We start from the raw sequence: 15,689 nt of genomic DNA, 5'->3' as shown, positions 1-15,689 counted from the left end.
AGTTCCCTGTATTGGAGGAAGGAAAAGTTAGTATTGCGTCCCCACTCACAGCTCTGGGCCCTGCGGCGAGCGCAGGTGCTGCTTCCCTCTAGTTACGCCCCTGATTACAGGACACATCAGTTTGTCCATCATATCTTGACTGTGCCACCCCTGCCAGTCTCTCTACTCCATCATATCTTGACTCTGCCACCCCTCCTGGCCTCTCTACTATTGCCCATCGTGTCCTGACTCTGCCACCCCTCCTGGCCTCTCTACTCATGCCCATCAAGTCCTGACGCTGCCATCCCTCCTGGCCTCTCTACTCATGTCCATCATGTCCTGACTCTGCCACTTCTTCTGGCCTCTCTACTTGTGCCCATCATGTCCTGACGCTGCCATCCCTCCTGGCCTCTCTACTCATGCCCATCATTTCCTGACGCTTCCATCCCTGCTGGCCTCTCTACTCATGCCCATCATGTCCTGACTCTGCCATCCCTCCTGGCCTCTCTACTTGTGCCCATCATGTCCTAACGCTACCATCCCTCCTGGCTTCTCTACTTGTGTCCATAGTGTCCTGACACTGCCATCCCTCCTGGCCTCTCTACTTGTGTCCATCGTGTCCTGACGCTGCCACCCCTCCTGGCCTCTCTACTTGTGTCCATCGTGTCCTGACGCTGCCACCCCTCCTGGCCTCTCTACTTGTGTCCATCGTGTCCTGACGCTGCCACCCCTCCTGGCCTCTCTACTTGTGTCCATCGTTTCCTGACGCTGCCACCCCTCCTGGCCTCTCTACTTGTGTCCATCGTGTCCTGACGCTGCCACCCCTCCTGGCCTCTCTACTTGTGTCCATCGTGTCCTGACACTGCCACCCCTTCTGGCCTCTCTACTCATGTCCATCAGGTAGTGTTGGGCAAAAACCTAGATGTTCGGGTTCGCGAACGTTCGCCGAACATCGCCGCGATGTTCGGGTGTTCGCGCCGAACTCCGAACATAATGGAAGTCAATGGGGACCTGAACTTTCGTGCTTTGTAAAGCTTCCTTACATGCTACATACCCTAAATTTGCAGGATATGTGCACCTTGGGAGTGGGTACAAGAGGAAAAAAAAATATTTGAAAAAGAGCTTATAGTTTTTGAGAAAATTGATTGTAAAGTTTCAAAGGAAAAACTGTCTTTTAAATGTGGAAAATGTCATGTTTCTTTGCACAGGTAACATGCTTTTTGTCGCCATGCAGTCATAAATGTAATACAGAGAAGAGGTTCCAGGAAAAGGGACCGGTAACGCTAACCCAGCACCAGCAGCAGCACACGTGATGGAACAGGAGGAGGAGGCGCAGGAGGAGAAGGCCATGCTTTTTGAGACACAACAACCCAGGCCTTGCATGAGGACAAATAGCGTGCGGATATAGCAATGCTTTTTGCCGCCATGCAGTCATAAATGTAATACAGATGAGAGGTTCAATAAACAGTGACCGGAAACGCTAACCCAGCAGCAGCCCACGTGATGGAACAGGAGGAGGCGCAGGAGGAGAAGGCCACGCTTTTTGAGACACAACATCCCAGGCCTTGCATGAGGACAAAAAGCGTGCGGATATAGCAATGCTTTTTGCCGCCATGCAGTCATAAATGTAATACAGATGAGAGGTTCAATAAACAGGGACTGGAAACGCTAACCCAGCAGCAGCAGCAGCACACGTGATGGAACAGGAGGAGGCGCAGGAGGAGAAGGCCACGCTTTTTGAGACGCAACCCAGGCCTTGCATGAGGACAAAAAGCGTGCGGATATAGCAATGCTTTTTGCCGCCATGCAGTCATAAATGTAATACAGATGAGAGGTTCAATAAACAGGGACTGGAAACGCTAACCCAGCAGCAGCACACGTGATGGAACAGGAGGAGGCGCAGGAGGAGAAGGCCACGCTTTTTGAGACACAACATCCCAGGCCTTGCATGAGGACAAAAAGCGTGCGGATATAGCAATGCTTTTTGCCGCCATGCAGTCATAAATGTAATACAGATGAGAGGTTCAATAAACAGGGACCGGCAACGCTAACCCAGCAGCAGCACACGTGATGGAACAGGAGGAGGCGCAGGAGGAGAAGGCCACGCTTTTTGAGACACAACATGCCAGGCCTTGCATGAGGACAAAAAGCGTGCGGATATAGCAATGCTTTTTGCCGCCATGCAGTCATAAATGTAATACAGATGAGAGGTTCAATAAACAGGGACCGGAAACGCTAACCCAGCAGCAGCACACGTGATGGAACAGGAGGAGGCGCAGGAGGAGAAGGCCACGCTTTTTGAGACACAACATCCCAGGCCTTGCATGAGGACAAATAGCGTGCGGATATAGCAATGCTTTTTGCCACCATGCAGTCATAAATGTAATACAGATGAGAGGTTCCGTAACAAGGGACCGGCAACGCTAAACCATCACAGATGTTCATTGGTCATGTTACTTGGTTGGGGTCCTGGAGTGTTGCGTAGTCGTTTCCAATCCAGGATTGATTCATTTTAATTTGAGTCAGACGGTCTGCATTTTCTGTGGAGAGGCGGATACGCCGATCTGTGACGATGCCTCCGGCAGCACTGAAACAGCGTTCCGACATAACGCTGGCTGCCGGGCAAGCCAGCACCTCTATTGCGTACATTGCCAGTTCGTGCCAGGTGTCTAGCTTCGATACCCAATAGTTGAAGGGTGCAGATGGATTGTTCAACACAGCTACGCCATCTGACATGTAGTCCTTGACCATCTTCTCCAGGCGATCGGTGTTGGAGGTGGATGCGCACGCTTGCTGTTCTGTGGGCTGCTGCATGGGTGTCAGAATATTTTTCCACTCCAAGGACACTGCCGATACTATTCCCTTTTGGGCACTAGCTGCGGCTTGTGTTGTTTGCTGCCCTCCTGGTCGTCCTGGGTTTGCGGAAGTCAGTCTGTTGGCGTACAACTGGCTAGAGGAGGGGGAGGATGTCAGTCTCCTCTCTAAAGTCTCCACAAGGGCCTGCTGCTATTCTTCCATTTTGACCTGTCTGACTCTTTCTTCAAGCAGTTTTGGAACATTGTGTTTGTACCGTGGATCCAGAAGGGTATAAACCCAGTAATTGGTGTTGTCCATAATGCGCACAATGCGTGGGTCGCGTTCAATGCAGTCTAGCATGAATTGAGCCATGTGTGCCAGAGTCCTGCCAGTATCCTCATCATCCTCTTGTGAGCGTTGTGATAGTTGTTGTGATGCATCATAGTTGTCACCTTCTTCCTGGTCTGCTTCTGCTGACCATTCGCGCTGAATTGTGGAAGTCCAACGTGCACCGTTCTGGCCCTCGTCAGTGGTGGCATGAAATTCCTGCTCCAACTCCAGCTGTTCCTCCTCCTCTTCTTCGTCATAGCTGCTGGGGCCAGCGTTTCCTGAGGCGGATGGCCTGATGTTGGTACCATCACGCTGATCGTTTTCTCCTTCAGATTCCCCCAGTTGCATCATGACAGCTGTTTCCTTGATTTTCAACATTGACCTCTTCAGTAAACACAGCAGTGGTATGGTAATGCTGACTGAAGAGTTGTCACTGCTCACAAACAACGTGGACTGCTCAAAATTTTGGAGGACTTGGCAGAGGTCCAACATGTTGGCCCAATCGGATCCACAGAAGCTTGGAATTTCTACAATGTTTGGCCACTCGTCGCACCTTCAACAGAAGATCGGCCACGCCTGGGTATGTCCTCAGGAACCGCTGAACTACTAGATTCATCACGTGCGCCAGGCAAGGGATGTGTGTCAGCTTAGCCAACCTTAAAGCGCGAATGAGATTACTCCCATTATCACACACAACCATGCCCGGTTTCAGGTCCAGCGGTGCCAGCCACAAATCCGTCTGTTCCTTTATTCCCCTCCAAATTTCCTCCCCTGTGTGCTGCTTATCCCCAAGGCCGATCAGCTTCAGAAACGCTTGCTGATGCATGCCAACAGCTGTGCTGCACTGCTTCCACGATCCTACTGCTGCTGGTGCTGGGTTAGCGTTTCCGGATGAGGTACAGCTTTGAGATGCGTTGCAGGAGAAGGAGTCAGAGAGGTAGGTGCTGCTGTTGTTATCCAGTGGGAGGGACGGCGGTGCAGCTGTTTGCGAGGTGGGCAACACCCGCGCCATAGCAGATGAGGAATCGCTGCCAGGCTCCACAAGGTTCACCCAGTGCGCGGTAAGGGAGATGTATCGACCCTGGCCGAACGCACTCGTCCAGGTGTCAGTGGTGAGGTGAACCTTGCAGGCAACGGCATTCTTCAAGCTTCAGGTTATTTTGCTGACCACGTGCTCATGCAACTCAGGCACTGCAAAACGCGCAAAGTGGTAGCGGCTGGGAACCACGTAACGTGGGATGGCCACTGACATCATGCCCTTGAAGCTGTTTGTCTCCACCACTCGATATGGCAGCATTTCACAGGCCAGAAGCTTGGCTATGCTGGCTGTTACTGCCACGGCCCGGGGGTGATTTGCTGGCAATTTCCTCTTGCGATCAAACATCTCCGAGACAGACAACTGAACCGTAGGGCTGCACACTGAAGGGCTGTTGGTTGTTGTGTTTGATGAACACTGGGAGAGCTCAAGAGCATTACTCCGGAAAGTGACAGTGTCAGCGTCTGATGTTTGTGAATGTTGTGAACCACGCAATGGCTGGGCTACTGCTGCTGCTGAGGCGGGTCTGGTGGTGAGTCTGGTGACCCCAAGGGAGGCAGTGTTGCTGGTAACCTGTCCTGCCGCGTTTGACCACAGAGTGGGATGTTTGGATAGCATGTGGCGGCTCATGCTGGTGGTGGAGAGGTTGTTAATACTTTTCCCCCTGCTCAGGCGGGTCTTGCACACCTTGCAAATCGCCATAGTACCATCCTTAGTGCAGTCTTCAAAGAAAGCCCAGACTTTGGAGCACCTGCCTTGCTGGCGATTTCTGTTTGCGCCTCTTTTGCCTCTCACTTGAACTTCCACGCTTGTGGTGCCTGAAATTGCGTGCCGCCTACCTTGTGGCACAAGGCGAACTCGTGCAGCAGTGGGTTCTTCAACAGACTCATCTGTGCTGCTGCGACGACGGCGATGTTCTCGTTCACAAACAAAATCTGGGTCTATGTCCACATTGTCCATACCCTCCTCTTCCATCTCCTCAAACTCGTCATATATCATTGTGGGGGGCCGCCGCCGTGGAGTAGAGCTCCCCAGAACAACCTCTGCGCAGCTCACTCCAACGTCGTCTTCCAGATCTTGTCGGCCGACCTCCTGCAATTGCAACCCCTCCTGCCCAACTTGCTCTGGGATTTGGGTTTCAAAGTCCTCGGACTCGCCTTGCATTTCAGTGCGCGGTGCATTTCCCACAGTTAATGGTTGTGAATCCGGGCACAACATTTCTGGCTGTTCCTCCATTGACCTTTGAAAGGTGGAAGTTTGTTGGGCTGGGAATAGCTCCTGCGAATACCCCATTGTGTCCTGAGGTAATTCATCGGACTGGTTATCTGGCAGTTGTGTGCGTGGTGTCGCTACCAGTTGTGTCAGCTTTGTGCCCACTGGCTCCTTGTAACTGGCTGAGGACTCGGACCTCGTGTGTGATGTGCTGGTGCTGCTTAACCCACTGCTGGACGCTTGAGAGGTCATCCAAGTTATTATCTAGTCCTGTTCTTTTGGATTTGTGAGGGTTGTTGTCCTGGACAACATGGGCGGTATTGAGTGGGTTTTCTTGGGTGCTCCCCTGTGGCCTGTACGTGAACCGTCAGGGGAAACACCTCTTCCCTTGCCCCTCCCTCTTTCACCGGATTTCTTCCTCATTTCACTTATCCTTAAAGTACACGCTGACTGGCAGCAGTACAGTGGCAGTACAGAAATGCTTTACAGTGGTGGGTGAGCGGTGTACCACTATTCCCAGCAGCGACACAGAGCACAATGCTATACAGTGGCGGGTGAGCGGTGTACTACTGTTCCCAGCAGACACAGAGTGGCAGTAAACACAATGCTATATAGTGTGGCTGAGCAAGGTACACAGAGTGGCAGTAAACACAATGCTATATAGTGTGGCTGAGCGAGTGGTGTACTACTGTTCCCAGCAGACACAGAGTGGCAGTAAACACAATGCTATATAGTGTGCTGGGTGAGCGGTGTACACAGAGTGGCAGTAAACACAATGCTATATAGTGTGGCTGAGCGAGCGGTGTTCTACTGTTCCCAGCAGACACAGAGTGGCAGTAAACACAATGCTATATAGTGTGGCTGAGCGAGCGGTGTACTACTGTTCCCAGCAGACACAGAGTGGCAGTAAACACAATGCTATATAGTGTGGCTGAGCAAGGTGCACAGAGTGGCAGTAAACACAATGCTATATAGTGTGGCTGAGCGAGCGGTGTTCTACTGTTCCCAGCAGACACAGAGTGGCAGTAAACACAATGCTATATAGTGTGGCTGAGCGAGGTACACAGAGTGGCAGTAAACACAATGCTATATAGTGTGGCTGAGCGAGCGGTGTACTACTATTCCCAGCAGACACAAAGTGGCAGTAAACACAATGCTATATAGTGTGGCTGAGCAAGGTACACAGAGTGGCAGTAAACACAATGCTATATAGTGTGGCTGAGCGAGCGGTGTACTACTATTCCCAGCAGACACAGAGTGGCAGTAAACAGAATGCTATATAGTGTGGCTGAGCGAGCGGTGTACTACTATTCCCAGCAGACACAGAGTGGCAGTAAACAGAATGCTATATAGTGTGGCTGAGCGAGGTACATAGAGTGGCAGTAAACAGAATGCTATATAGTGTGGCTGAGCGAGCGGTGTACTACTATTCCCAGCAGACACAGAGTGGCAGTAAACAGAATGCTATATAGTGTGGCTGAGCGAGGTACACAGAATGGCAGTAGACAGAATGCTATATAGTGTGGCTGAGTGAGCGGTGTACTACTATTCCCAGCAGACACAGAGTGGCAGTAAACAGAATGCTATATAGTGTGGCTGAGCGAGGTACACAGAGTGGCAGTAAACAGAATGCTATATAGTGTGGCTGAGCGAGCGGTGTACTACTATTCCCAGCAGACACAGAGTGGCAGTAAACAGAATGCTATATAGTGTGGCTGAGCGAGGTACACAGAGTGGCAGTAAACAGAATGCTATATAGTGTGGCTGAGCGAGGTACACAGAGTGGCAGTAAACAGAATGCTATATAGTGTGGCTGACCGAGCGGTGTACTACTATTCCCAGCAGACACAGAGTGGCAGTAAACAGAATGCTATATAGTGTGGCTGAGCGAGGTACAAAGAGTGGCAGTAAACAGATTGCTATATAGTGTGGCTGAGCGAGCGGTGTACTACTATTCCCAGCAGACACAGAGTGGCAGTAAACAGAATGCTATATAGTGTGGCTGAGCGAGGTACACAGAGTGGCAGTAAACAGAATGCTATATAGTGTGGCTGAGCGAGCGGTGTACTACTATTCCCAGCAGACACAGAGTGGCAGTAAACAGAATGCTATATAGTGTGGCTGAGCGAGGTACACAGAGTGGCAGTAAACACAATGCTATATAGTGTGGCTGAGCGAGCGGTGTACTACTATTCCCAGCAGACACAGAGTGGCAGTAAACAGAATGCTATATAGTGTGGCTGAGCGAGGTACACAGAGTGGCAGTAAACAGAATGCTATATAGTGTGGCTGAGCGAGCGGTGTACTACTATTCCCAGCAGCGACACAATGACTGGGGGGACCCTGGCTAGCGTGGCTGGAGCGCGAACTACCCTGCCTGCCTACCCAAAGCTAAACCCACAGACAAATGGCGGAGATATGACGTGGTATTTATTTACCCGAACCACGTGACAGTTCGGCCAATCAGAGCGCGTTCGGGTCCGAACCACGTGACCCGTTCGGCCAATCACAGCGCTAGCCGGACGTTCGGGGAACGTTCGGCCATGTGCTCTTAGTTCGGCCATGTGGCCGAACGGTTTGGCCGAACACCATCAGGTGTTCGGCAGAACTCGAACATCACCCGAACAGGGTGATGTTCTGCAGAACCCGAACAGTGGCGAACACTGTTCGCCCAACACTACCACCAGGCCCTGACGCTGCCACCCCTCCTGGCCTCAGTCTCTACTTGTGCCCATCATGTCCTGACGCTGCCACCCCTCCTGGCCTCTTTACTTGTGCCCATCATGTCCTGACACTGCCATCCCTCCTGGCCTCTCTACTAATGCCCATCATGTTCTGACGCTGCCACCCCTCCTGTCCTCTCTACTTGTGTCCATTGTGTCCTGACGCTGCCACCCCTCCTGTCCTCTCTACTTGTGTCCATTGTCTCCTGACGCTACCATCCCTCCTGGCCTCTCTACTTGTGTCCATCGTGTCCTGACACTGCCACCTCTTCTGGCCTCTCTACTCATGTCCATCATGCCCTGACGCTGCCACCCCTCCTGGCCTCTCTACTTGTGCCCATCATGCCCTGACGCTGCCACCCCTCCTGGCCTCTTTACTCTTGTCCATCATGTCCTGACGCTGCCACCCCGCGTGACTTCTTTACTCATGTCCATCGTGCCCAGACACTGCCACCCCTCCTGTCCTGGCCTCTCTACCCATGTCCATCATGCCCTGATGCTGCCACCCCTCCTGGCCTCTCTACTCATGTCCATCATGCCCTGACGCTGCCACCCCTTCTAACCTCTCTACTTGTGTCCATCGTGCCCTGATGCTGCCACCCTTCCTGACCTCTCTACTCGTGTCCATCATGCCCTGACGCTGCCACCCCTCCTGACCTCTCTACTCATCTCCATCATGCCCTGACGATGCCACCCCTCCTGACCTCTCTACTCATGTCCATCATGCCCTGATGCTGCCACCCCTCCTGGCCTCTCTACTCATGTCCATCATGCCCTGACGCTGCCACCCCTTCTAACCTCTCTACTTGTGTCCATCATGCCCTGATGCTGCCACCCTTCCTGACCTCTCTACTCATGTCCATCATGCCCTGATGCTGCCACCCCTCCTGGCCTCTCTACTCATGTCCATCATGCCCTGACGCTGCCACCCCTTCTAACCTCTCTACTTGTGTCCATCGTGCCCTGATGCTGCCACCCTTCCTGACCTCTCTACTCGTGGCCATCATGTCCTGAAGCTGCCACCGCGCCTGACCTCTCTACTCGTCTCCATCATGCCCCGACGCTGACACCCCTCATGACCTCTCTACTCGTGTCCATCGTGTCCTGATGCTGCCACCGCACCTGGCCTCCCTCTCAGGGATCAGTATACAATCCTTTTGGGTGACAGATCATACGATGATCCCCATGTGTTTACGGAGCTTAAGGTGTGGTACTCAGGGATCGTGAACCAATATTTGAGTGTTTCACTAGGAAATCTATAACTGGTCTATCACTGAGCAGTGTTGCCAACTCATCCCTTAAATTACTGACACATATGAATTATACAGGTTTCGTGGCTAGGTAGATGCAGTTAAGGCACTGATTATGTTAGTAGCTCCAGAACCTGTATAACTTAGATGTGTCGGTAATTAAAGGGATGAGTTGGCATCACTGTCACTGAACTTTATTTCCAGTGCAGGTGTCTCGCTAATTTGTGGCAGTGTAGAGTATGTCACAGAGGACAAAGCTGTATGTCCATAAATGCCAGACTAAATGCATTTCCTTTCAGTATGAATTTAAAGTGAACCTGAAACTGATTATAACAGAAACAATAGATACTTCAGCAGAGGGAAGCCTCTGGATATTCCAAAGGCTTCCACCATCGTCCTCGTCCCCACCGAAACAGCGCTGGGACCCTTTACCCCTCTCCGGCAAGAGCTTCCGAATATGCTCTCATGGCCACGGTCCTGTAAGTGCCATACTGCTCATGCACGAGTATGATCCACACCTGCACAGTAGTACAAAGCTACTCGTGGAGCTGTCTACTAAATGTGGTTAGGGGTTTGAAAGGGTAAAAGCAGCATGACAGAAGGCTCTAGCTCCAACGGTTTTGAGATGGAGGCTGGGGATGACCAGTCTATTAGATCCTGCTTTTCTGAAGTTGTGGGATATGGTGTGCAAGTGCAAATCTATTGATATCCAGGGTCTAAACCAATGATTTGAATGTTTGACCAACCTTATGCTAGGTACACACCATACAATTTTCTATTCGATTTTCTGCCCCATCGATTTTCCACTCGACTCTCTTATCTTTTCCTATCGATTTCCATTCACGTCTATGAGAAATCAACCACAAAAACGATCGAAAATAAGATCGAACATCACAGAAATTATCTATCGAACCATCTTTCTAACAGAAAATTGTATGGCGTGTACCTAGCTTTAAAGAGGTTTCTTCATTTTATTTGTAACCAGTGGGGTGAGCAAAGAATCAGGCATGAGTGGAACAACATTCCATTGTTCAAACTAGAGCAATTGGTTCCCAAGTGTTTACAGAGGTATTAAAAGATAAGGTTCTGCAACGCAATGGTAAATATGCCTGTGACCTATTTTGGAATTTGTTGCTGTCATCAAATTTAAGATGAGTCTCTAAGTTTGTTTGTTTTTTATAAGTAATATTTCTCAGTTTCTCCAATCACTATGCTTTATTTCTACTATTTACTACTATATAGGGATTAAATGATGCGCAAGTTATCGCATACATTGTACAAAGTAATGAGGTTGAAAGTCACTCCATGATGCTGAGTGTTTTCAAATGCAGAATTGCCGTTTAAGCAATATTTGAAAGCTCATTATTAGCTGTGGAAGTTGTGGCTATTAGTGACGTTATGTAGGAGCAGCTGTGATTACCGTACCCCTAAATTGAGGGGGGTTTGCATTTTATATATATCTTTGTATATGTAGTGCTGTGACATATGTCTCAGCACCATTATTTTGGTCTAGTGCCCCTCTTGTTCCCGTTCTACTCAGTGGAAATTTTTGACTCATAAAGAACGTCATATATGGGCAGGGAGGAAGTGGCAGTTCTCCTCCTAAGAACACCCCTTCCTCACCTGATCACACCCGCTTGCAATGCCCCCCCCCCCCTGCTTAATTGTTGATGGCGGGTAAAAAAAAAGGCTACAGCACAACTCACCTACTCACATCGCCCCCTCTTCAATTCTTTCAGCTCTGCCGTCCTGCTGCAGTATCCTCTTGTATATGCTGGTGCATCTTAACAGCAGTGGTGCTTACCTGGAAGTACTTCTGGTGTACTTCCGGGTCAGCGACATTGCTGTAAAGGTGGCTTTTAAAAAAAAAAAAAACAAGCAGTAAAATAAGTTTCAGGAGTACTTTAAGGGCCCATTTCCACTATAGCGAATTCGCATGCGTTTTTCGCATGCAAATTCGCATAGCAATACAAGTGAATGGGACTGTTTCCACTTGTCAGGATTCCTTTGCGTTTTTCTGTGCAGAAAAAATTCGCATGGCAGAGCCATCAGAATTCGCATACCGCATACCGCTATGCGAATCGCATACAATGGCCTCAATTCACTAAACTTATCTCCTGTCTTTAATAACGTTTCTAGAGTTATCCCCATAGTGAAGAGGCATGTAGTATTCAGGAAACATTTTACCTCAGGCAAACAAAGTTAACTCTTCTGTCTTTAAGTTAACTCTTTAATTCTTAAAATAACTCCAGAATTCTAAAGTTAAAGACAGGCTGTTAATTAACTGTGTGTGAAAATAACTACAGAGGAGGTAACTTAAGGAATGAATAGATAAGATAACTCTCTCACTGTGTTATGGTAAGTTTTCTCTTGCCTTATCTCCAGCATGATCTTAGTGAATTGAGGCCAATGGCCTCAATTCACTAAGCGTATCTCCTGTCTTTAATAAAGTTTCTAGAGTTATCACCATGGTGATAAGGTATGTAGTATTCAGGAAACATTTTACCTCAGGCAAACCTAAAGTTAACTCCTCTAGCCTTAAAATAACTCCAGAATTCTAAAGTTAAAGACAGGCTGTTAATTAACCACATGTGAAAATAACTAAAGAGGATGTAACTTAACTACAGAGGGGGTAACTTAACTACAGAGATAAGATAACTCTCACTGTATGGAGGTAAGTTTTCTCTTGCCTTATCTCCAGCATGATCTTAGTGAATTGAGGCCAATGTATTTAATAGGAAATGCGCATGCGGTTTGGGTATGCGAATTTTCATGCGTATTTTCATGCGAATTCTCATAGAAACAATGGAAAATCACACCAGCACTGCCATGGTTAAATTCGCATATATCGTCATCCATGCAAATTTGCATGCAAATTCGCGTGAAAATCCGCATAGACCCGCATGCGAAATTCGAATTTTTACCGCGGCGATTCGCACCGCACAAGTGGAAATGCAGCCTAAGGCTGTGTTCCAACTTAAGTAGAGAATGGACATTTTTTGTCCGTTCCCTGCTCATTGCAAAACTGACAGTGAAGGGCTCCTATTTTATAAATGGAAGCCTTTCACACTTGTCACACTACAATGGATCTGTGTACTTCTGTGCAGTTCTGCTGGTAATGCTGGACAGGCAGATGTGTTTCCCATATAGAATATGGGGGTAACGTCTCTGCGACTGCAGCCGGATCACACTGGAACGCTGGAGCAGACACTACACTGTCCGTTCCTGCTGGCCACGCAGCAGCAAGTGGGAACCAAGCCTTATTATGAAGTACGGCTACTACCCCGTTTATCGGCGGTAATGGTGGTAATTTGCTAAGTAGTACTGCTAGCTGGTGCTATAGCTAGTTAAAGGGAGGAAGGCAAAGGATAGCGATGATAGATAGTGGTGGTGGACTGCAAACTAATTATGGGGGAAAATTAATATTAGTTGCTGAGAGGGTGGAGGGGCTTAAACCTCTATTAAACTGTACGCTACAAAACTGATGCGTTTTAACTTATCAGTTGTTCCATATCACAGCATTGTGAGAAGCTTTAGTGTTTTTTAGAAAGAGGCCATAGCGAAACATAGCCATTACCTTGCACATCAGTTATCCTTTCAGTTATAAATGAACGCAACTGATTCAGTGCTTTTTGTTAGGCATAGATAGAGAAGGGGTAATGTGTGACATCATGCTGCAGCTCAGTTTCAGTGTGTTAGTAACCTTCTTATAGCCTAGGCCATCTTTATGTAGAGCCACAATTTTTTATGGTGTATTAGGTATATATATAAATATACATACTGTATAGTCTGGTGCCATTATTTGTACAGTTTCACTTTTTCAACATTTTTGTGTTCTAGCCTTTTATTATACGCAGGATGTCTAAAGACCTTTATTCTGATATACTGTATTTAGGTGGGTTATGATTTAAGAATTGGAGGCCTAAAATTCTTGAAAAAATGTACCACTTTTAGACCCATAAATCCAGAAAGCAATGAACTGACAGGGAGGTTAAAGTGTACCAGAGATGGTACACTGGCGTTTATTTATACTTACCTGGGGCTTCCTCCAGCCCCATGAGCACCGTGGCTTCCCTCACCTTCCTCTTCAGCTCTACGTTCTGGCAGTACGACTCAGTCATTAAGTCACCGCCAGTCAAGGGCTTGTGTACATGTACAGCTCGGCTGCGCGTGCCCCATTGTGCTTCCGTCCCCTGGAGCGTTCATCGCCTACTCATTACTTCTGCGCAGGCGCATAATGCTCCAGTGGACAGGAGCGTGGACAGGGCTGTGTGTGCGGCCGAGATTACCGGGAGTCATAGCGGCTTAACGGAGGGGCCGAGGAGGACAGCAAGTGAGGCCACGGTGCTCATGAGGCTGGAGGACCCCACAGGTTCAATTTAAACAGAAGATGAAGATGAACAGAAGATTTCTACAAGGAGAAAAAAAATTAAGAAAACAATGGGGCAGATTCATTATGCCTAACGCATTGAAACAGCACAAGTTAAATGCCCTTACGCTTGTATGTAAAATTACTGTGACTTAATTATCCTGCGCTCATGCTACTTGTCCTACTGGTAACATAGCGTGCGCTCCTTAAGGGGCCCATACACCTAACGATTTTCCCACCGATATATGGCCGATTCGATCACAGTGATCGAATCGGCTGTAAAATCGCTGCGCACACCGCTGACAGAACGATCGATTTCCGTCCGAAATCGATCGTTCCCGTCGATCCGTCCTTGCGGAAGATTGTTCTCTATCTCCGGCGGGTCAGGAGTGCGTCGATAGCGGCGTTCGAATGCCCAACGACCGACGCAATACAGCGGGTATACATTACCTGTTCCGGCCGCCGCGAGTCCCCTGGTCCCCACTGTCTTCTTTCCGCGCTGGGTTCCGGACCGGCTGCAGCTACACAGAACTTCCTGTCCCAGCAGGAAGTTTAAACAGTAGAGCGCCCTCTACTGTTTAAACTTCCCCTGGACAGGAAGTTCAGTAGCTGCAGGAATGGTCTGGAGCCCGGAGTGGAGAAGTGACAGCGGGGACTCGCGCTGGCCGGAACAGGTAATGTATGCAGGGGGGGGGGGGGGGGGGGGATGGCGGCAGCAGCGGCAGCTCCACAGATTGTGATCGGTTTCAGGCTGAAATCGGTTCACAATCTGTTTTCAGTAAAGGTAGCCATACGATCCCTCTCTGATCAGATTCGATCAGAGAGAGATCTATCTGTTGGTCGAATCTGATGGCAAATTGACCAGTGTATGGCCACCATTAGCAGTGGCCATTCTTTCCCACTGCCTCGCGATTGTGATGTATCGCTACCACGATGCTTCACTAGCACGGCCGTTAGTTTATTGATTAATGTAGTAGTGGCCGCACTAGTGAAGTATCACGGTGGTGATATGGCACTATCACTCGGCAGTAGGAAGAAACGGCCATTGTTTCAGCGCATTAGGCATAAGGAATATGCCCCGATGTGAGAGCAATAACATCACATTTAACACACCTGCTCCTCATTCACACCTGAGACCTTGTAACGCTAATGAGTAACATAACAAGAATACAATGGACATTCTTCCATTCATACTAACTGTGTGTTGAGCTATTTTGATGGGACAGTAAATGTACACTATTATACAATCTCTACACTACTTTACATTGTATCAAAGTGTAATATCTTCAATGCTGTCTCATATTTTACATTTACTAAGAAAGTGAAACATTGATCTGTGCCAGTACTGATTTCATTGTATTTTTAAGGAAAAGAATAATATTTTAGTAAGTATTGCAAAAATCTTGTGACATACTAAATACACGATGATACATTTTAGTCCCACAGGTTGAATGCTTTGAGAAAAATATTGGTTATAGCATCTTTCATGGACGTTCAGCCTTTAATGGGGGTGTTTTCTTGATGTATGTGAAAATGTTATAACTGGCTTGACCACCAGATGTACGGGTTGTGGAGCCAGAGCTTTGCTGTGGGAAAGTTAAAACAACATTAAATAGGGATCTCCTTTCCCTCATTACAACTGAAGAAATTGCTCTGTAAGGGGGAAGTAACCTGAGAGCTGGGCGAAGCTAGGGCGAGAAGGGGCGTGACCGGGTGGGCTCTGAGCTGGACTGTCCAAGAACAATAGGGTCGCCAGGTGTGAAAGAAAGGTGGAGTGTCCTAACCAGGGCCAGGACACTATAAGACCAGGGGGCTGGCCAAGCAGCCTTCCTTTTTGGGATCGTGTGGATACAGCAAACTTCTCCCACCCACCCTCCCACTGCCGCTTGCTCGTCGGTAGCAAGCGACAAGATGGGTGTTGGGAACACCCCATAACAATGCAAACTTGCTGTATCCCTACAGACTTCGTCACAGCTGAAGGCGGGTCCTTGACA

This window comes from Hyperolius riggenbachi, chromosome 1 (genome assembly GCF_040937935.1).
Source record: "Hyperolius riggenbachi isolate aHypRig1 chromosome 1, aHypRig1.pri, whole genome shotgun sequence".
NCBI classification, from domain to species: domain Eukaryota; kingdom Metazoa; phylum Chordata; class Amphibia; order Anura; family Hyperoliidae; genus Hyperolius; species Hyperolius riggenbachi.
The sequence above is the reverse complement of the archived record's forward strand: the minus strand, read 5'-3'. Positions refer to the sequence as shown.